The sequence below is a fragment of the Lepidochelys olivacea genome, assembly GCF_965140295.1.
Source record: "Lepidochelys olivacea isolate rLepOli2 genome assembly, chromosome: 6".
Classification (NCBI taxonomy): domain Eukaryota; kingdom Metazoa; phylum Chordata; order Testudines; family Cheloniidae; genus Lepidochelys; species Lepidochelys olivacea.
This window is the reverse complement of record NC_140416.1, coordinates 53,962,796-53,984,903: the sequence shown is the minus strand read 5'-3', so window position 1 is coordinate 53,984,903 and position 22,108 is coordinate 53,962,796. Positions and strand designations below refer to the sequence as shown.

The following is a 22,108-nucleotide window of genomic DNA, read 5'->3' as shown; positions in this document are numbered from 1 at the left end:
TTGCTGCATTCCTCCTCCCACCAACCATCACCCCCATGCCTACACCAAAGTGGAGTGAACTAGCCGTCCTATTAGCCTGGCATAGAGTAGGGAGAAGAGTAGCACTATAGCTAAAACCATGTTGCTGCTCTGAAGTGAGGAGTCACAAAGGAAGTTGGTATAAAGCTAACATTTAATGGCAAACTAGCTTTACAAAAAAAAAAATTTCGAGTACAAAGTCTACTGAAACCTAAAAGTGAAAGACTTAATGGTGAATGTAACCCTGAGGGGCTTGGTGATTCTGAATTCACCATTCAATCCCCGCGGAGGGCTGAAATTGCCTGGTGAAGCATGATTAAAGGTATACACAGACAGATCCATTGTTCCAGCCGATTTCATGGAGGGTTAATGGAATGACACAATCTCAACGGCTTACTGTCACTCACAATTTCTGTTATTTATACTTCCAAAGTGATCCAAATATTTATCTGGCTCCAAACCACAATTTCACGGGATCTGTAAAGAGTTACACAGATGTGTCAAAAACAGAACCAAAACCCCAAAAGAAACTGTCCAAAAGTTCCCTCCTGGGAGGCTAATTTTCTATATTTTAGTTGATGTCCATCCACTGGCATTTACATACATTACAGAGAGGATATGTTGCAGGGAGGTATGTTAGGGAATGTCATTGGTTTCAGTAGATATTTATTCTGTTACTTGGTTTACCTTCTTGACAGAGATACTTTCACACCTCCAGAGCCACTGGGAACCAAACTCATTTGAGCAGGTTTTACGACAAAATGGGGGCTGCAAATGCTGGTCAGGAAATTACATACTTATGTGTAGCCATTTCAGACAATGGAGGTTTGGGGATGTGCAGAGGTCTGCTGTACGTTCAAGAAACTGGAGTGCTCACTCTATTATGGTTTAAGAGAGTGATGCCCAATCTTATTGCACAGGATGGTCATATAAACCTGAGCACAACCTTGTATGAGCCAAACAGATTCTTCATATTTTAATAAGATTTAAAGTCACCTGTATTGATTTATATTTTAAGTTCAGCTTGTTTCGTATATACTTAGATAGGTTGTTTCTATGTATGGTCTATTTACACACTTGTGTAAACTAAAATGAGACAAACGTGATGACAAAACATTAATGAATCGGCCGTTAGTATAGTGTGTTGAAGCAGGCTTATGAAATGCTCTGGTGGGGCCTAGATTGGGCACCCCGGTTTAAGAGAAGCTCTCCAACACATACAAGATGCTATTTTATATTAAAATGTGAATCAAAAGGCTTCCTATCTAGAGCTGAGCAAAATATCTACCTAAAAACTCAAACGCTCATAAACATGTTCAAGGTGTGATGCATTCACAACCCCCGGTCCACACTTGTTAGCTCAGCAGATACGAGTTAAATGGGTAAGCTTCCTCCCCTTGAAATGAACCAGCTGAAGGCATCAAAAATAAGAAGAGAGGATCCTGGAGCAGTGGCTGAGAGATTTCCCTCAGATGTCCAAATTCAAACTCACACCTCTCCACAGGTTTGATTGGAGATTAATCCAAATCTAACCCCTGTGAACCAAACAGCAGGGCTCAGTTCATAAACCGCATTGCAAACCAAACGTCTCAGAGTTCATACAGGTCAGGACAGCTCTGTTGTCCAGAAGGTCATGTCTATGTCATCATTAAGCCATAAAATTCTCTAAGCTGCTAACTTTGGGCCTGCTTCTGCTCTCCCTTAAACCGATATAATCAGGAGAAACTCCACTGAAGACAATAGAGTTGCACTGGTTTAAAACTGGTGCAAGTGGAGAATCTGTCTCAAGTGCTGTAAAACTTACTTTTTGGTAACTCACTGGACTATCTTTGTGCAATTAAACTAAGTCCCCCCTCCCCCCACACACACACCCCTCTTACAAATATTCCTAATATTGAAAGGGTTAAATAAAAGTCTGTTGGACGTAAGACAGCAGAACCATAAGCATTTTGATAGCTTTCTACAACACGTATAACAAAAAGTCTTTAAAATTCATTGCACTGAGATTAATCCTCCAAGTACAGCATTTCCTCCTCAGCTTGAGGCAACCACCAAGTTTTCTGCTCTTTAATACCTTTATAAAAGGCTCCAAGGAACTGCCAGGCTGGAGGGCTCAAACTCACTCAGTAAAAACAGAGTCCCATGGTTCCAGAAATGCATGGCACCTCCTGTCAGAAAGAACATGTGCAGCAGCTTGGATTTAATTAATAAACAACTACATGAATATCTGATTAAACTCGTGTTGTTCTTCTCAGACACCAAGAAGCCCTCAGAGAGATTCTGGCATCTGTGCATCACTGCTCAAACTGCACATTCCCAGGAACTGATCTGCAGAGGTACAGAGCACATACAGCTCCCACTGACTTCAAAGGAAGTTGTGAGTGCTCAGCACTTCTGCAGCTTAATCCCTTCAGGCCTGATCCTGAGTCACAGGGAATTGTGGTTGCTCTGCACCTCACTGGATCAAAGCCTAATTTTTTAAAATATTTTTTTAAAGAGCTTCAGTTCCTGTGGTTTATTTGCATTAGCAACCCAGCAACCCCTACTGTGGTGATGGGCATGTTAAAATTGCCTTTAATAAATCGTCATGCAACCTTACAGCAACAAACCAGCATGTGCCTCTGCATCCCCCACAAGCAAGCAGCTATGCCAGCATCACTGAGGGGGAAAGCATGAGTTTAGGAAGGGTTATGTCTGTTGTGAAACTTTGGTTAGGGTTCTATCCCTGCAATGGACATTGGTGAATGTTCTGAGAGCCATGCACTGATACTAGTGAAAGTTTGGATCAAAGACATCACCAATAGTGAAGACTGTCAAAATTTTCACCTTGAAAATGATGGTACAGCTTAAAAACCTCACTGAGGTCAATGGGACTTCTGCTTTCATGAAGATGGGAAGAGGACTGCAGGATTTGGCTTTTTATGTGTCTATAAGTTGGGAACCATTTCTGGAAACAGATTTTGATTCAATTGCTGTTAAAAATGAGGAGGGATGGTTCAGTGTTTCAGGCGATAGTGTGGGTCTTGGGAGACTCAGGTTAAATTCCCTTCTCTGCCAGAGGCTTCCAATGTGACCACAGGCAGTCACTCTCTGGACCTCAATTTCTCATCTGTAAAATAAGGATGCAGAGGTTGTAAAAATAAATGCACTGAAAGGTGGTAAGGCACTCCGATACTATGGAAATGGGACCATATAAGTACTTAAGAGATAAACACAAAATTACTGAAAACCTAAATCTATGCTGCTCTTTTGAATGAGAAGCCAGACATTAGCAAGTTCTGCTATCCGAAATAGTACTGTGCAGGAAAGGTTTCAAAATGCAGGTATCTGGATGTAGTTGCCAAGAGATTCTCTCTCTCTTTCTGATCAAGTTTCATCAGTGATCAATAAGTAGAAAGATCAGTCTGTTACCCAAACATGGGAAACCTGTACTGATATAAGCTAAAGTCTAAATTTAAACCAGTACAGTTATATCAGTATAACTCCCTGGATGGACACACTTATTTCAGAATTAGAGTGCCTTTTTTAGTGTGCATCTTATGATGCTTTGGAAGGGGGGTAAGATAAATCAAAAAAAGCCATTCATTCTAAAATAAGAGTGCTCACATGGGGAATTACTGCAGCATAACTACTGCAGTTTAACTATCCCGTTAAAACTGGTAAAATTTTCCTGTATAGAAAAGTCCCAAAAGACAGTCCCTGTTCAGAAGAGTTTATAATCTCAATAGACAAAGCAGACAAAGGGTGGGAGAAAGAAGCATTATCCTTATTTTACAGCTGAGGAACTGAGGCCAGAGACTAAGGGTCAGATTTTCAAAGTTATTTAGGCACCTAAATCAAAGTTAAAATGTGCCCAAATCCCTGAGAAAGTCTGATCCTAAAGTGAGTTGCCTAAGGTCACTCAGAATGTCTGCGGCAGAGCCAGGAATAGAATCCAGGGCCAAGACTTTCAAAAGTAAGTAGTGATTTTGAACACTCAACTTGAGACACATTAAAGGGACCTGGGTGTGGTGAGTTAGATGCTAGCCTTTACACAAGGCATTGAACATAAGCTCAATGTAGTCTGATGTTTAACAAATCCAAACTCTCCTTGTCTCACCAGTTTAGACTCCTGAGTAAGTGACTGACTGAGCCGATGTCACAAGATGTGCTGTAGTGACTATTTAACATCAAGATGCTACATCTGCCATGTATGGACTCCAAACAACAGGTTCAGTTTTATGGGCAAGAACATGGCTACTTCAGATCTCTGCCTAATCTGTGCATACTGCACCATTTCATTATCTATCAGCCAGTCAATCTCTGATTTATCTCCAGGAATTTATACATAGTAACAAATGATGCTAATAAATTGAATCCTTTCTAGAATGCATTTAGAGTTATTAGAAGGGCCAGAAAATTACTGTATCATCATCTTACAGTGGTTGTATTTGTTTCACCTCCTTGCTAAGTAATGCAGAGTCTAGACAGACTATAGTTTTACTACAAGTCAGAATTCCCTACAGTAAAAATTAAAAAAAGACTCTGAGGCAGTGAAATAGATGAAAGCACCAGAGAAACAGCACAGTCATCCATAAAATCAGGGAGTGACCAATCTTTGTCCACCTAAGGAAACTTGGCAGGAGCTGGAGGGCTAAACCTCACTGGCATAAAATGAAGCAGATTGTAGTTATTCTTTTATTTAATAAGGAGGTATGGCACCCAGAAGGCAGGTCATGTGTGCACTGGTCCACCTTGATTAGAGTACCACCATTGCATCCTGAGACCTGAAGGCTTCAGTTTTATATTAAAGAAGAGCATGTCTGCAGGCCAGACTGAAGGACTTCATAGGAGGCAGTTTTGCCCTGCTCAGGTTCCTCTTTGGCCACTTCTGTTGTATCCATTGTGACTCTACAAAGAGCTCTTCAGGAGTGCAGTTCTGATTGGCAGACAGCTCTGAAACTGATCCTGTAATTTATAAGTTAGGAAAATCAGCATGGCCTGGGTTCCAGCAGTTCTCTGCAGAATCCCCCACAGACATATTACTACTGCATGTTTCTGTTCCAGTTTGATGTATAATTAATGCACTGAGTTTCTCTGCAAACAAAAGTGAATCCAAATCACCCAATTTTCCAGAAATATTTTCCTCACTAGACACTCACTTCCTGTTTTCAGGGTTGAGGATGGGGATTACAAACCTTTATTAATGGATGTATTTAAAAATACATAACAGCAACCAGGGTGAGTGTGCAGAATATCTGACCCACAATGGTTACAGTGGGGATGGGGAAGAAGGGAAAAATAACCTAGGCCAAACTCTACATTCTATTACACTAATCTGGAGTCATCCCACTGAAAGTAACGGGGTGGCTCCTGATTAACACTGGCATAACTGACAGCAGAATCCTGTGCCTTACCACCAACCAGAAAGTACTAGGTTCCAATCAAATGACTGCTGAATAAGCATATTTTCTGTTTGATGTGGAAAGAAAGGAGGAGATGGTTGTCATATCAGATGAAAGCAAAATACTTCACAAAGCAGCAAAAAATTCACACAGTGAAATGACTTTGTCCAATCATCTTGCAATCGTTGGATTCCTCTATGCTATAAGATCCTTGGGCAGCCTATTTGTTTGCAGGTTGCTCTTGAGTTTCACTGACAAAACCTTCCATTTCTCCAGAGGTGCTCTTGCCGCATCTCATCCCAAAGAAAAGCAGAGTTCCATGTTCTATAGGCCCATGGTTTTGCCACATATGGATCTTAGCTTCACAACCCTGACTAGAAAATGATGGTTTCCCCTTCACCATTCTGTATGTGGGACATGGTGAGACCAATAGTAAGAGCTCTCCATACAGGAGTGGCATACTCTAGGGGGACTCAAAGTGGATGGGAGTATCAGAAACCCTGACAATCACTTTCTGGGTGGCCTTAGGCATGTCTCTGGACCACTCTGCCCCCATTTCCCAATCTGTAAAATGGGCATAATACTTAATAGTGCAGAGTGGAATCTTGAGATAGCAGAAAAACTCAGGTGTCTGAGATGTAACAGTAGAGGAACTGATACTAACCATTGCCCTTTTAAGGGCAACCACTCTGTCCACGTTGCTCGGTGGTGTGAGGATTATGTTATAAATGTCCATAACAACACACTGAGTATCTTAAAAAGTTATGTTTTACTACAATGGCTTACATCTCACTTCTTTCTTGAAGCCCTGTGCACTCTATTGCCTTCCCACTGTTGGCTATTATCACTAGAATCCTCCCAGCTCCTTTCCCCCAAGACCCTAACAGGATATTGTAGGGATGCCATAGTATCTCTCTGTATACCAAGGCTCACTTCCCTCACAGCAGGCATAGGCTTAGTTTACAGGTTTCTCTGGGACATCAGATTTCTTAGCTTGACCTGGGTCTCCAGCATGTCCAGAAGTTCTTGACTATGCTACATACTTTACTGTACACCAAACTGTCTGGGGTTTGTTCATTTTCTCTTCTGGATGCCCTAGTCTATCCAGTCTTCAACAGAGGCCACCCAACACCCCCTCCCCCTCCCAGTAGATGACAGAGTCTAGACCTCAGCTCTACAGAAGAAAGAGAAGCTTTCCCTCATCCATCTGGGAGTATTCAGGGAAGCCTGTATCAGTCCATTCATCACAGTTTTCCTCATTGGTGATGAAGCAAGAGGGGAGAAATGTGCTGAGGTCTGGTTGCTCAGGAATCAAGGTCCTTAGATTGAGAGGCTCAGGCTTGGTCCATTTGGAGGGATGCCCTTTTTTGGGTGAGGGGGTGATGGGAAGGCACAGATAACTCTACAGTAGGTTTAATTCCTAATGGTTGTCTGCCCATGCAGATTTATCACCAGAGAATATAGGAGTGAGTAAAGATACCCTAGCATCTGATTCGGGGTCCCCAGCCTTTAAGTTCCCCCTTTGACTTGATATACATTCCTGGCTGGAAGGACAAGGGGCAGGAAAGAGGCAGGCTCAGAATCCTCCCCTCTGTCACAGACCATTGTGGATGCACTTGGCCACTTAGAAACAGGAATGGCCTTTCATTTAAATTCAATTACATTGCAACAGCCTGGAATATTTTGTCTTTAAAAGGAGTGTTCAGTTCCAGCCCATGTAATGTGCAGTTTAAAACCAAACAGGCATATTTTTTTCATCCTCCCAAAAAAGGCAGAGTGGAATTTTGATACAATCACAGCTCAAGCATGTGTCCAGCGCATATGATTTAGATGCACATTTACTGCAGAGGAACTGCTGATGGGCTTCAGCTGGGGCCAGCCAAGATGTCTGGTGGCAGCATTCAGGAGATCAGTATTTGGGTGGCTGACTTGTCCCAAAATCTCCAAGTCAAAAAGTTCCTCAAAACTGGGGTATAGGGCAGAAAACTAAGCCCCTTGTGTAGGTATGAGCCTAGCTTTGCTCAATACCTCCAGAAGCTTCTTTCTCAGAGAGCCAATGTACCGCCAGGCTTTTGAGGACAGGAAGTAAGGGCAACACTTCCCTCCCACTTTTGTTTGTTTTGAGGTAAGAGTAGAGAAGTAAGACTAATTGTTCAAACTCTGCCTTACCCTACCCTTTCCCCCAATGCTTGGGGGGGGCACACAAGAGGGAGAGAGTTTTATGCATTCCAAGAAGTTCATCTCCTGCTATAAGCATTATTTTGCAGACCCTGACCAACATAATGACCCAGGCACATGCAGCTGTATTTAACTTGGCTGCTAAAGCTGCTTTTCTAAGAACAGTCCTAGAAGGGAGTGTGGGGTTGAGAAGCCCTTTCATCCTTCAACCAATCCCACATGCACAGTCCTGACCCGACCCAAAACACCATAAGTGCTTCAGAGACAGTCACTCTCCTTCACCATGCAGTGACCAGCACATAGCTACCACAAAGATTCCTCCTCCCTCCACTTTGCAATAAGCACAGAATCCAATGGTGTCAAAAATCTAGAGCTAGAGGAAGGATCAGGCCAGCCCAGGAGGAGACCTCATATTGTAACTAGCATGGCTTGTGTTGATGGCTTGTCTCGGAGACCTGAAAGCAACACCTCCAGCAGAATTTTTGTTTAGGAACCACCCAGGTCCTCTGGACAAGTGCTAACTGATACCATGTAGAACAAACTCCTTCGGATTCCTGAAGTTTGCCCAAACACCTCTTATCCTGTCTGCTTATTTCTCCTCAGCCAGCAGCTTAAATTACTAGATAAGAGGAGGGGAATAGGGAGGTGGGTGGGACTGGAAAACACACACACACTTCATTCCTGTTTACTTTACTCCCACCCCACCCGATTTCTAAGGCAGGGGAAGCACTGCTGCAGTTCAAGAGTGGAGGAAAGTTAGCTTTGGAGCCTGGCCCATCCATTATATGGATGATAGTATTTAAGCTACTGTCCCAGTGAATACCCTTCCATTCCACTTAGAAGAACTAAACAATGTAACTCTCTGCAGGGGGAATTAAAAAGAAACATACCGGAACATCACAGAGGGCTCTCAAGTGAACAATCCATCATCTTGGTTTGAGACACTTTCTTCTCACAAGCAGGCCTCAAAGCTTCACTAAAAATTCAATCCTTTAAAAGTATTGTATTCCTATGTAGAAATTTTCTTTTTTTAAAAAAGGTATCTAACATGTAGCACAGGATTATCATAAAAGGATCGCTGACAGTTTATGGAAAGCTGTTTGAAAAGCACTATTCAGGTGAACAGTTCAGCTCCCAGAGCATATTTTCTGCTCCTCGTTCTTTATTGCAAGGGAATGTTTGAATGGAAAGCAGCATCTTTGCGTCTTTAAAGGTGTCTTTTCCTGCTGCTGCTTCCCCACCTTTAGCTATAATCCTCTATTCCACATCCCCTTCCACTGCTGCGGAAGTTATTATGGTGTCACAGTCAGGGGATTATAACAACTTTTAATAAAGGATAAGCAGCAGGACCAGGTGAGTTTAAGCAGCAAACACTCTACTGATTCAAAGAACCCTATTATTAATATTTATAAGTGCTCACAGAGTGCTGTAAAAGGCATAACGAATGGCAAGGTGCTGGGACCCAAGGAGCTCACAGACTAAGTAGACAGAACACAAAAGACAATGGGACACCCTAAGAAGATCCTATCATTTGGGGGTAAGTGGGAGGTGCAGACAGATTGCACAAAGCACTAAGCAGACCCATTTAGGCCCTGTGCTAAGAGTCAGAATGGAGCAGAAGATCACACAGAGGTTCTCCATGGCAGGGTGTGTTTCCACATTCTATGTTTGTGTAAGGGCTTTCTTCCAATCAGCCCAGCTTTGTCTTTTCCTGCTGTGAAGTCACAAGCCTGGGGTTTATGACATCATAGCCTCTTGCACTTGCAAACAGCCCATGGCACTTTTCATCATTGATCCACTTTACAAAGATTAGCTAACTAGAATTCTCCCAGCAGCCATAGGAGTTGGGTATTATGGTCATTTTTACAGCTGGAGAAACAGATGCACAGAGAGGTGATCTGACTTGTCAGCAACCACAGAGGGAATTCTACATCAAACCGAGGATTTGAGTTTAGGTGCACCTGGCTCCCAGTCCAGAGGCCAGAACATGCTTCTCACTGCATGCTGAGAATACTGATCAGTGCTGAGAAAGGACTGGACTCTCAACCCCATTCATTACCTTGTGCTCCCCATGGGCAGAGCTACACTTTGGTGCTGCTCCTGATCAGTGTTACTGCTTAGGAATCCCATGAACAACCCAAGATGCAGAGAAGGAGTAAGCCCAGAAAATATTAACAGCAGCATTTTCCAAAACTGGAGGGTTTTCTTTTAAATTAAGTTTTGGATGGGAAAAATCAGCTCTCCCCACCACTATCCCAAAACAGCCAAAGTAGCAAATGTACAGAATGTGAAGCACTAAAGCTTCTGCCCCTTTCTGTGTTGTTAGAAAAACTCTTAATGCCGCAGAAGCCGGAAAACCCTATTACTCCTTAATCTCTCCAGTCTCTGTCACCCGTGACTGAAACATCCGTTCACACCACTTTAAAAATGAAAGACTCATCTTTAATTGGCCAGGCACCACTGTGCATTTACACCCGTATTAGTCAAAGTCTTTTCTTAGGACTGTGTGTCCACAGTGACAAACTATAGTAAGGTGTTAAATTATCAAAAGCTGAAGGTGCTGGAACAAGATCCCATTCAATGAGATATACCAGTGCCTGCAAAAGCCATCATCAAATCTTGAGCATCCACAGCACAAGGGTCAGGAAGTGTTTTAGCTTCAGATTTTATTTTTATCTTCTTTTAAACAGTAATTTAGATAACAGGGCCTTTCCAAAGATGCACTATCTAGGCCCCCCACACCTATTTCCATAGGATCTGAAGTTCCATGAGGTTCTGAGAGCCCTCTATTTCCACCTAACTCATCAGGAATGAGTCAGGCACTCAGCACCTAGCAGGATCAGGTCCTCAGATTCAACACTCAAGCATGTTCTATAAATTGTTCCCAAGCCTCCTCTCCCAAGTGTCCTTCAGTAGAGACTCAAATTCATCTCACTCCCTACTCTAACCTCACCATTCATGACCACCAAATACTGAAACCAGAAAATGATCCGTTTTCACATGCAGATTATGGATGAAACACCGGCATGGCTCAAGAGTGACCTTGACACCATTTCAAGAATCTACTGCACAGCTTTTACATTGCTGTCTCCCCGATATGGGCTCAAGTTTTCAAAAGTAAGTTCTGATTTTTAGAATGCTGAACTCAAGACACCTTGGTTCTGATTTTCAGAGGTGAGGAGCCCCTGCAGCTCCCACTGACTTCAATGGACTGTATAGTTTCTCAGTGTTTCTCAAATCAGACCATAAGTGGGTTGAGAGCTAGAAATAGTTTTCGCAAAAAGAAAAGGAGTACTTGTGGCACCTTAGAGACTAACCAATTTATTTGAGCATGAGCTTTCGTGAGCTACAGCTCACTTCATTGGATGCATACTGTGGAAACTGCAGAAGACATTATATACACAGAGACCATGAAACAATACCTCCTCTCACCCCACTCTCCTGCTGGTAATAGCTTATCCAAAGTGACCACTCTCCCTACAATGTGCATGATAATCAAGGTGGGCCATTTCCAGCACAAATCCAGGTTTTCTCACCCCCCCCCCACCCCCATACACACACAAACTCACTCTCCTGCTGGTCGCTTTGGATGGGCTGTTACCAGCAGGAGAGTGAGTTTGTGTGTGTGTATGGGGGTGGGGGGGGGGGTGAGAAAACCTAGATCTGTGCTGGAAATGGCCCACCTTGATTATCATGCACATTGTAGGGAGAGTGGTCACTTTGGATAAGCTATTATCAGCAGGAGAGTGAGTTTGTGTGTGTGGTTTTTGGAAAAGGGGTGGGGGGTGAGAAAACCTGGATTTGTGCTGGAAATGGCCCACCTTGATTATCATATACATTGTAGGGAGAGTGGTCACTTTGGATGGGCTATTACCAGCAGGAGAGTGGGGTGGGAGGAGGTATTGTTTCATGGTCTCTGTGTATATAATGTCTTCTGCAGTTTCCACAGTATGCATCCGATGAAGTGAGCTGTAGCTCACGAAAGCTTATGCTCAAATAAATTGGTTAGTCTCTCAGGTGCCACAAGTACTCCTTTTCTTTTTGCGAATACAGACTAACACGGCTGTTACTCAGAAACAGTTTGGGCACTCTTTGTCCCCAAGACAAGACTGAGAGATGTGCCATCTAGCAGGCAAGCAAAAAAATAAAAAATTATTATTTTTTAAAATCCCATGTTTTTTGCCCAGAACACTTGTTACAGTTTAACATGGATGTCCTGTGAGTGCCACGTTTCAAGAATAGGAAAGCTTGCTATTCTCTTCATTTAGTATGTTTTCTTTAAGAAATGCAGGCACCCTCATTTAGTACAATCCCTAACTATCCCTTTAAAACTCCTTCTGCACTTAACTGTCACACACTGAGCCCTTCATAAAAAAGTAAATATAGTAACTGTTTCCATAATAACTAAAAAAAGACCAACAGATTAAATCCAACAGATGAATCAGGGCCATAAAAACATATCTAGCAACATGACCAAAATCACCGTTCTTAAGAACTTGGCATCATGACACTTAAAAGCTGCTAGGTCTACAGTTTATATACAGTTTAGTGGAAAGTGAAAGCACTGCAGAAATGGTCAGTGCCCCAGTTTAGACAGCTCTGTATTGTGTCAGAGGGACCGGGCAACAGGATTCCTGGGATCCATGCCAGTCTGTGCCACTAAAACACAGCAAGCAAGTCAATTCACCTCTCTGTGCTTCAGCTTATCCATCTTTAAAAGGCATATAAAAAAGGCTTTCCTATGTGGCAGGCATATTGTGAGACCTATTTCAAGCCGGGTATGAGCCTTGAGTGAAAACAGTTTTACAGTATAAAAGTGTTATTATTTCTGCCAAAATAGCTTTCCACATTAAAGGGTCTGAGCCAACTCCTGCTGGAATCAACAGAAAGACATAAAGAGTTGGACTGACATTAACATCAAAGAAGGTGGAGGAATACCAAGAAATTAATAATGAATTATTAGTATTTGAGTTACAGAGGTGCCTAGGGATCTCAAATGAGATCAGAGGCCCATTGTGCTAGGCACTGTACGTATAGATAGTGAGAGTCAGCAGCAGTTCTAAAGAGTGTACACCCTAAATAGACAAGACAGACAAAAGGCACAGGGGGAAAACAGAAACAGAGAAGTGAAGTGACTTGCCCAAGGTCATGCAGAAGGTCAGTGGCAGAGCCAGCAAGAGAACCCAGATTCTGAGTTCCAATTCAATGCCTTATCCACTGGATCATGCTGCCTTTAAAATAAGCTAACAATACTTGGTTAGCTGATAACAACATTCACTTTCCAAACATTGTACACGTCACTCACAGTATCAGCCATCTTTCGCTGAATGGATATATCGCTGTAAACATTTACTAAATAGCAGCTGGGTTGAGGAACTTGTACCAGTTCCAGCAAAACCAGATGACCCCATTAATTTATCAGGTTGCTGGCAATGCCCATATTAGAGCATGTGAAATTATAATAAATAGCAAATAAAGGAATTTCACCTATTTCTGGAGCAGGTTGATAGCTAACAAAGGAGGGTGAGAGTCCACGAAATGATCTATTCATTCCAGTCCCTCTGAAGAAGTTTCTCAAGCAGAACTGAGGGAATCTATGCAAAACTCCTTTCACCTCCCTGCTTACTTCGTACTAAAACTCTACATTACCATGACCTGTAAGGGCCCAATTCTATAACCACTGAAGTCAATGGCAAAATTTTCATTGACTTCACCTTAAGAACACTTTCTTCACCATCATTATCCACATTCTAACTGAACCTAAATATGGCAGTCATTCTGCATGTATTCTAGAGGCATCTCCTTCAAATCCTGAATCAGGAGGTCCTCTCCCACACACTTTAAATGAAGCATCTTTGCAGTATCCTCAGGTTACCTCACGCCTCCAGCTTCCAAGTGTGACACAGCACCACATGGTGTGCTTGCAGCACCCAATTGCCTGAAATTAGCACCATACCTCTTTAAACTCTGCAAAAAGAGTACTGTAAATTTCAAAGACATCCATAGTTAATCAGCAGGTGGCAAGGAAGCAGCAGTAAATCCGAGATTTTTAGCTTTATAAACTAGTATCCACTTTTTTGCGTAGGTCTCATCTGTGCAAGAAAGTTATACAGACTTCTCTAAATTGGTTTAGAAACTGATTTAGTTAAATCAGTGCAACTTCCTTGTATGCAAGTCAGCTCCTTAAAAACTTAATCATATACGTGCAACAAGGAATAGCCACTACAGTGCAGTGGTAGGACAAAACAAATACTGCAAGGTGCTAAAGGCTCAACTCTTCAGGTCACAAGTACTCTGGGTCCCAAAAAGAAGAGGAGTCACCATTGTGTTAGCTGTTGGGATGGAAAAGGAACAGGGGCCAGGCTCATTGGCTTGGTGGGTTCCACCCCCCCTCCACTTCCACCTGATTCTGGGGACTGCCCACCCTTCTGCCCCACCAGGCCCCTGGCCCCTTAGCAGGTAAGTCGGGGGGCGGAGGAGAGTGAGCAATGGGGGGGAAGAGAAGCGAGGTGGGGGAAGCGAGGGGGGGGGGCCTTGTGGGGGAAGAAGCAGAGCAGGAGTGTCCAGTTTTCAACAATTAGAAAATTGGCAACCCTAGTCTAAACAAGAGTTCAGATCACTCAACATTTTGCAAGTGATCCTCAGGACCTCAGAAGCTCAATGAGAACTAAAAGGAAAGCAGAAAAGGATATTTCACAGGTTTATGATGTGACTGGAATGCTGAGCTCTGCAGACAATAAAAAAAAAAAAAAAAAGACAAAGCTGAATGCTTTGGTTTCTTTGCTGCAATATTGGCTACCAACGGGATGTAACTGACCATGGGAAAGCAAAGGGCTGGACATCAGGAAAATTTCCAAGAACTAACATCACTATGCGAAATTGTGCTAATGAAAGGAGAGAAGTGGAGTCAATCGGACACAACAACACTTGGGGAAGTTTGATAGGGAACAAACCTGGTTGGAGAGAATGAGATAAACTGGATATTCTTCAATGTCTTTTTCATCTCTACATTTGCTATTTAGAATTAAGAAAAAATTCAGGGAATGATTTTTAAGACAATCTTAATGTCTGTTTTTAACTGTTTCAGTGATCTGAAACTCAAATAAAGAGTCCCACAAAAAGTGGAAACAAGGTCAAATTACAAAGGATGAATATAAACAAATAACACAAGTATGTAGGGACAAAATTAGAAAGGTCAAGGCACAAAATGAGATTCAACTAGCTAGAGACAAAGAAAATAATAAGAAAACATTCTGCAAATACATCAGAAGCAAGAGGAAGACCAAGGACACGGTAGGCCCATTACTCAATGAGGGGGGAAAAACAACAAAATGTGGAAAGTGCAGCAGTGCTAAATGACTTTTTTGTTTCAGTTTTCCCCACTAACCTTAGTAGCTGTTGGAATCTAACACAGTAAATGCCAGTGAAAATGAAGTAGGATCAGAGGCTAAAATACGGAAGAACAAGTTAAAAATTACTTTGACAAGTTAGATGTCTTCAAGTCACCAGGGCCTGATTAAGTACATCCTAGAATAGTCAAGATGCTGATTGAGGAGGTATCTGAGCTATTAGTGATTATCTTTGAAAAGTTATGAAAGATGGGAGAGATTCCAGAGGACTGGAAAAGGGCAAATATAGTGCCCATCTATAAAAAGGGAAATAAGAACCACCCAGGGAATTACAGACCGGTCGTCTTAACTTCAGTAACCAGAAAGATAATGGAGCAAATAATTAAGCAATCAATTTTCAGATACCTAGAAGATAATAAGGGGATAAATAACAGCATGGATTTGTCAAGAAAAAATTGTGTCAGACCAACTTAATAGCTTTCTTTGGCAGGGTAATAAGCCCTGTGGATATGGGGGAAGCAGTAGATGTGGTATATCTTGACTTTAGTAAGGCTTTTGATACTGTCTCCCATGACCGTCTCATAAATAAACTAGGGAAATACTTTATAGTAGCTCCATCTAGGTTCTGAGTACATAACTGGTTGGAAAACCCTCACGAAAGCTTTTATGCTCAAATAAATTTGTTAGTCTCTAAGGTGCCACAAGTACTTCTTTTCTTTTTGCGGATACAGACTAACACGGCTGCTACTCTGAAATCTATTACCAGAGAGTCGTTATCAGTGGTTCATAGTCAAGCTCAAAGGACATATCGAATGGAGTCCTGAAGGGATCAGTTCTGGGTCAGGTTCTGTTCAACATCTTTGTCAATGATTTAGATAAAGGCATATAAGAGTACACTTATAAAGTTTGCAGATGATACTGAGCTGGGTGGGGTTGCAAGTGCTTTGAAGCAGTGGCTCTCAACCTTTCCAGACTACTGTACCCCTTTCAGGGGACTGATTTGTCGTGTGTACCCCCATGTTTTACCTCACAAAACAATTACTTGCTTACAAAATCAGACATAAAAATATAAAAGTGTCACAGCACACCACTATTGAAAAAATGCTTATTTTCTCATTTTTACCATATAATTATAAAATAAATCAATTGGAATATAAATATTGTATTTACATTTCAGTGTATAGTGTATAGAGCAGTATAAACAAGCCATTGTTTGTATGACATTTTAGTTTGTACTGACTTCACTAGTGCTTGTTACCAGTTGTAAAACTAGGCAAATATCTAGAGGAGTTGATGTACCCCTTGGGAGACCTCTGTGTACCCCTGGTTGAGAACCACTGAGGATTAAAATTCAAAATGATCTGGACAAACTGGAGAAATGACCTGCAGTAAATAGGATGAAATTCAATAAGGACAAATGCAAAGTACTCCACTTAGGAAGGAACCATCAGTTGCACAGAGACAAGATGGGAAATGACTGCCTAGGAGCAGTATTGCAGAAAAGGATCTGGAGGTCATAGTGGATCACAAGTTAAGTATGAGTCAACAGTGTAACACCATTGCAAAAAAAGGCAAACATCATTCTGAGGTGTATTAGCAGGAGTATTGTAAGCAAGACACTAGAAGTAATTCTTCCGCTCTGCTCAGCACTGATTAGGCCTCAACTTGAGTATTGTATCCAGTTCTGAGCACCACATTTCAGGAAAGATGTAGAAAATATGGAGAAAGTCCAGAGAAGAGCAACAAAAATAATTAAAGGTCTAGAAAACATGACCTGTGATGGAAGATTAAAAAAATTGGGTTTGTGTAGTGTGGAGAAGAGAATATTGAGAGTGGACACGATAATAGTTTTCAAGTACATAAAAGGTTGTTACAAGGAGGAGGGAGAAAAATTGTTGTCTGTGGATAGGACAAGAAGCAATTGGCTTAAACTGCAGCAAGGGTGGTTAAGGCTGGACATTAGGAAAAACTTCCTTACTGTCAGGGTGGTTAAGCACTGGAATAAATTGCCTAGGGAGTTTGTGGAATCTCCATCATTGGAGATTTTAAGAGCAGGTTAGACAAACATCTGTCAGGGATGGTCTAGATCAGTGCTTCTCAAGCTATCTGTTGTGGGGGCCTGCAATTTTTTTTTCAGTGTGCGCGCAGACCAGCAGCCGATGGCTCGCGGACCAGCACCGGTCCACGGACCACCACTTGGAGTAGCACTGGTCTAGATAATACTTAGTCCTGCCATGAGTGCAGGAGACTGATCTAGATAACCCAGAGGTCCCTTCCAGCCCTATGATTCTATGATTGTCATAAAAGTTAGGTTTTGCATTTGGACACAATTACTACAATTATGGATTCAAAGCAGGTAACTATGCATGCAGATAGCTAACTAGAAACACTCATGGTGCAAATATTCAGCCTGAAGTCAGTCATACTGTGAATGCAAGGCAGTGATGTACTTTGCACATCCAGCTGCTTGTATTTGTTTTTTGTGTTGTTTTTTGGTGGTGGTTGTTTTTTTAAATCCTCAGTCCCTAAAATGAAAAGCTCAGCTTCCCCCATGGTTTTCTGGTCCGAATTCCTGCCAGTCACCTGTGATGTATGTGTCTCAGGCCATCAGCCCTGTGATGTGCCCCCATTTGGAAAATGTCTAGGAGAGTGACATATGAGGAAAAGACAGGAGTCTGGAAGCTCTTCTCTCTGCCTCATTCCTCATGCTTCGTACAAAGGAACTTTTACCAATGAGCCTACCTTTATTTCAGACATTTCTTCTCAATCTGAAACCACATCTGGATGCCCTGTTCACAGTGGACAAGCACTGGCAGAGAGAGAGATAGACCCCAATGAGAGAACAAGGGGATATTATTTGTTAGGAGAAATCCGTAAGAATTGAGGGGTCAGCTTTCAGATGGCATATGCTGGAACCCCCAAACTAAGAGTTTCATTAGGAACCACCCAGGATTAGCATAGAGTGCAGCCCCTCATCTTTAATATGGAGGCGCAGCCTGTGTCTACAAGGTCCAAGTGGACCTTAGGCTTGTATGCTCTCCAGGCAGGCTATGAGCTATATGCAAGGTATGGGAAACTGCACTGCATCATAGAACTCCATGGACAATACTTGGGCCACCCATCCATCCACATACTTACAAGTCTCTCATCTCTGTAATATCTGTACACCCTCTTTCAAGCCTTCCCTGAGGTAAGAGCTACGACCCAACATCTACAGTAGCTGATGATCACAAAGCAGTTGTGTCTGTTTTCCTACGGCAGGTTGAGAAAAGACAGGACTAGAGGTAATTAAATAAAACAGAGGAACCAGATTATTTATTTTGCAATAAAATGTGTCTTCTAGGAAGAAAGTCCTTTATTTGGGCAAATCTGTAAACTGTTTATCATCTTAAACTCATTATCTTTCCATATGGTCTTAGCACTGTGGTTTAATAAAAGAAAATGGGCATGGACTAGCTGATGCAATGTCATCTGCTAGTATTTTTTTCAATGACATAAAATTAGGAGCCTCGCCACAAGTGAAGGGCTACCATAAGGAAAGTCATAATATTTTAATTACGGAAGGATCCTACATAAGACAGTGAGGGGGAGAGGGAACAAAGGTGAAAGAAAAGCAAATTCATTTACAGAAACAGAAAGCCATTTAACTCACTTTTCCATCTCTAGTATTTATTTATTTTTTGGCAAGAGACTTCAAAATGTGTAAGAGAAGGCAAGGCTACCACTAATAAATGCACATCTAAGTATGGCATGGCTCTGCTTCAAACACCTGCAGTACTGAACTTCAGATATATTAACTTAAGATAAAAGGGTGCTAGGATGAAAAATACTAACTCTGACAGCAGTAAGGACCCTGTAGCTTGTTCAGCCATAGCTCTGATAGAAATCAAAGATGCCAGCCCGTTCTGATGCGTAAAGTGCAGCAAGTTGGCAAGCCTGAATGATGGAACTAGGTTACAGAAACACAAAATCAGCCATCGTCATCTGTTAACAGGGACTAGCTCCATGAAATCAGGTAATTTTAAACCCTTCTCACTCCTCTATTGACATGCTATAGTTGAACATAAGCTAAAGTTATTGATTCTTCACAGTCACTATTAAGCCAGACCAAAGGTTCAACACAGGACATTAAACTTAACTATCTGAACTGTCAACTTGGCTACTTCAAAGAGTAACAAATTGAAGTCTCAGTAACAGATGTTGCTCTTGTTTTATGAACTGCACTGTTACGCTCAGCGGAGTATTATCACCTAGGCCAACAAGGCGTAGGCCTAGAGCAGCAAATTTATAATAGCAGCCAGAGGTGCCAACTTCCCCCGACGCCAGTGGGTGCTCGCACATCCCCCCACTCCCGGCCCCACCCCGACTCCACCCCTTCCCCAAAGTCCCCGCCCCAACTCCGCCCCCTCCCTGCCCCTATTGGTCCCCTTCCCCAAATCCCTGCCCCGGCCCTGCCTCCTCCCCTGAGCGCACCACATTCCCCCTCCCTCCCAGCCGCACAAAGCTGTTTCACGCACAAGCGCTGGCAGGGAGCAAGGAAAAGCAGGACCCGGCTGCGCACTCAGGGGAGGTGAGCTGAGGAGGGGCGGGGAGTGCCGGTGGGTGCTCTGCACCCACCAGTTTTTCTCCGTGGGTGCTCCAGCTCCAGAGCACCCACGGAGTCAGCGTCTATGGACGCCATGATTCTACCAATCACAGGGCGTATTGAAACCACCAATGACGGCGCAAATTTGTAAAAAAACTAAAAACAAGTTCATATGGGGGCAGCAATTATTTCAGGGCTTAGGGGCGGCAAAATCATTAATCCGCCACTGGTTACACTTGGTTACAAATATTGTTTCTGTTCTTTAAAACCAACCTAAAATGCTGCATGTATGAAATAAATATTTGAATCAAACACCACACATACACCTTGGCAATGGAATTAAGGATAGCTCAGCATTTTCATAAGCACACAATTCCTGTTTCCCTTTCCCCCAGCTCCACCCCAAAAAGGATAATACAATTCAACTAGCCAAAAGTGAGATCATCTAGGGATAGAGTTATTAGATGCTTTCAACATAGAAAAAAATGCAAACTCTCAGATACTACTTCTCCTTCCTGAAAAAAAATCATCAGCCCCCTATTAACTCCCACTTTGGGAAATTAAGTTGCAGTGGATCTGATTGAGGTTTTTTGGAAGGAGGAGGGTTTGTGGTCTTCCCATGATATTTTACTCTCACAAAGCTAGAAAATAAAGACCTTTTCTGTAAATCACAAGGAAAAACTGGACTCTGTCATCGGAATCCATTCTATCCCAGTATCATTTCATGAATCTCCTGCAAGTACCTGCTATGCGAACTGAGAAATCCAAATTCAAATAAACCTTTAAAGGCCCAGTGCTGCTCCCACTGACTTTTACAGGAATGGGCCCAAAAAAATGCATATTTTGTTTGGATCTGTACTTTCAGGGGTTATGTTTACTCAGGTAATTGACAACAGTGGCTAACTCAGTAACATCTCCATATTCTTAGCACACAGCTCATGCTGCTAGATGATTCACTGCCTAGGCTCCCCTTTGCAAAAAGCGTGAGAAGTTCAACAGAAATTATAACTGGACTTTGCTGGCAGTCTGGAATTTCTTGGAGAAATTAAAACAAATCTTTCTTTCCTTTTCCCACCCTCTTCTTATCTATTAAAAATAAAAAGAATTTAATTTTCTAGCAAATTGTCTTCTACGGTATTCCAGTGGGCATCCAACAAAAATAGTACACTGGCGGCAATAAATAATAGAAATATTAACTGCCTTCAAGGGATTGTCACACATTTCAATAATTTTATCAACTGTGCAAAAGAACTCCAGAGAAAGTGGCAGAGAAAGAAGCAGCTGTGAGAACAACATATGTTCTAAAATAAAGAATAAAAGAAAATACCTACTTGTTCTAATGCTAGATTTTTTCAGTCTCATGATTTGTATACTTTTAGAACAAAGAAAGAAAACAAACTTTGTTTTCTTCTGAAAATGTTAAACGACCCCTTAACCAGAAAAGGCTGTAAAATGCATTGTGCCACATTCTGTTACACTGGTATAAAGCTATAGTAATTTCACTCACTTCAGTAAATTCACCCTGGATTTATATTGGTGAAACTGAGCTCAGAATCCGGCATTATCTAGCACTCAGAATTATCTGACAAGCCATTTGACATTCTACAATTGACTTCCATTGACCCTTCTTGGTAGTCACTGGCTATTAAGTGAAATACGTTGCTAGAAAGTTCATTCCATTAATAACACCATGTGTTTGAATGTTCTGTTATGCTATAAATACATGCAATATACAGTCACATCTCACTAATGGCTATCACTAATCACTAATGGGAAAGCACAGCAAAGCACTAATTGTTATTAGTTACCAATCAAGCAACATTTAAAAAGCAAGGATGATGCATCACAAAATATCAGTTCATTTATTGTGGCAATTGTAGTTAACTTTTTTTGTGATAAAACTTCATACTATAATAGCAAATACCCTGGGTGTGCATTTTGGTAACACCAGACCTCACTAAAAGCATTGTTTCTGCAATTAGATATTAGATTTTCTTTTTTTGAAAAGTGAGGACAGACTGGGGCTGCCTTTAAAATAGTGTTTGAGGATTAGCAAAATTTGAATTAAACAGTTCCTACTGTACTGAAGTCAGAAATCTGGGCAACACTGACATTTGGCTAGTCAGAAACTTCATGTGTTAGCATGACCAGAAACATACGAATAAGTAACAGAACATTCCAGTCTCTTTGTAACTCTTGAGAGAAAAACGCGTTCAGCAATTCCTCTGGAGGTAACAGGATTCACGAAGCAAAAGGACACGCAGAGATGTTAAAGGTAGCAACCCATGTCCATACCCAGCTTGAAGAAGAGACAATACGGCCAAATTCAGCTAGTATGAATGTGGCCCAGCCTGTCTTGGTACACAAGAGTTCCCCCCATTGGGAACCTGAGCTTGGAAAGAGGTGTTACCATCACCTTTCTGTTTTTACAGTCAGACATGGGAAGGAATCAGATGGGCAACTGCAAGGGAGGCACCTCTGGCCCTTCAACCTCGGGAAATTTACAAACCCCTGCAGCCCAGCATCCAACACACAGGCACCTTCTTCTCTCTCCTCTGCCGGGGCAAAGGGGGCGATGAGCCGAAGAAACACCC

The 22,108-nt window shown here is 42.1% G+C and overlaps 1 protein-coding gene across 4 annotated transcripts in view; it reads right to left on the bottom strand.

The window, feature by feature from the left end:
• TSPAN18 (tetraspanin 18) overlaps positions 1-22,108 on the bottom strand; it is a 182,638-nt gene that overhangs the window by 158,018 nt on the left and 2,512 nt on the right. The window lies entirely within an intron of this gene.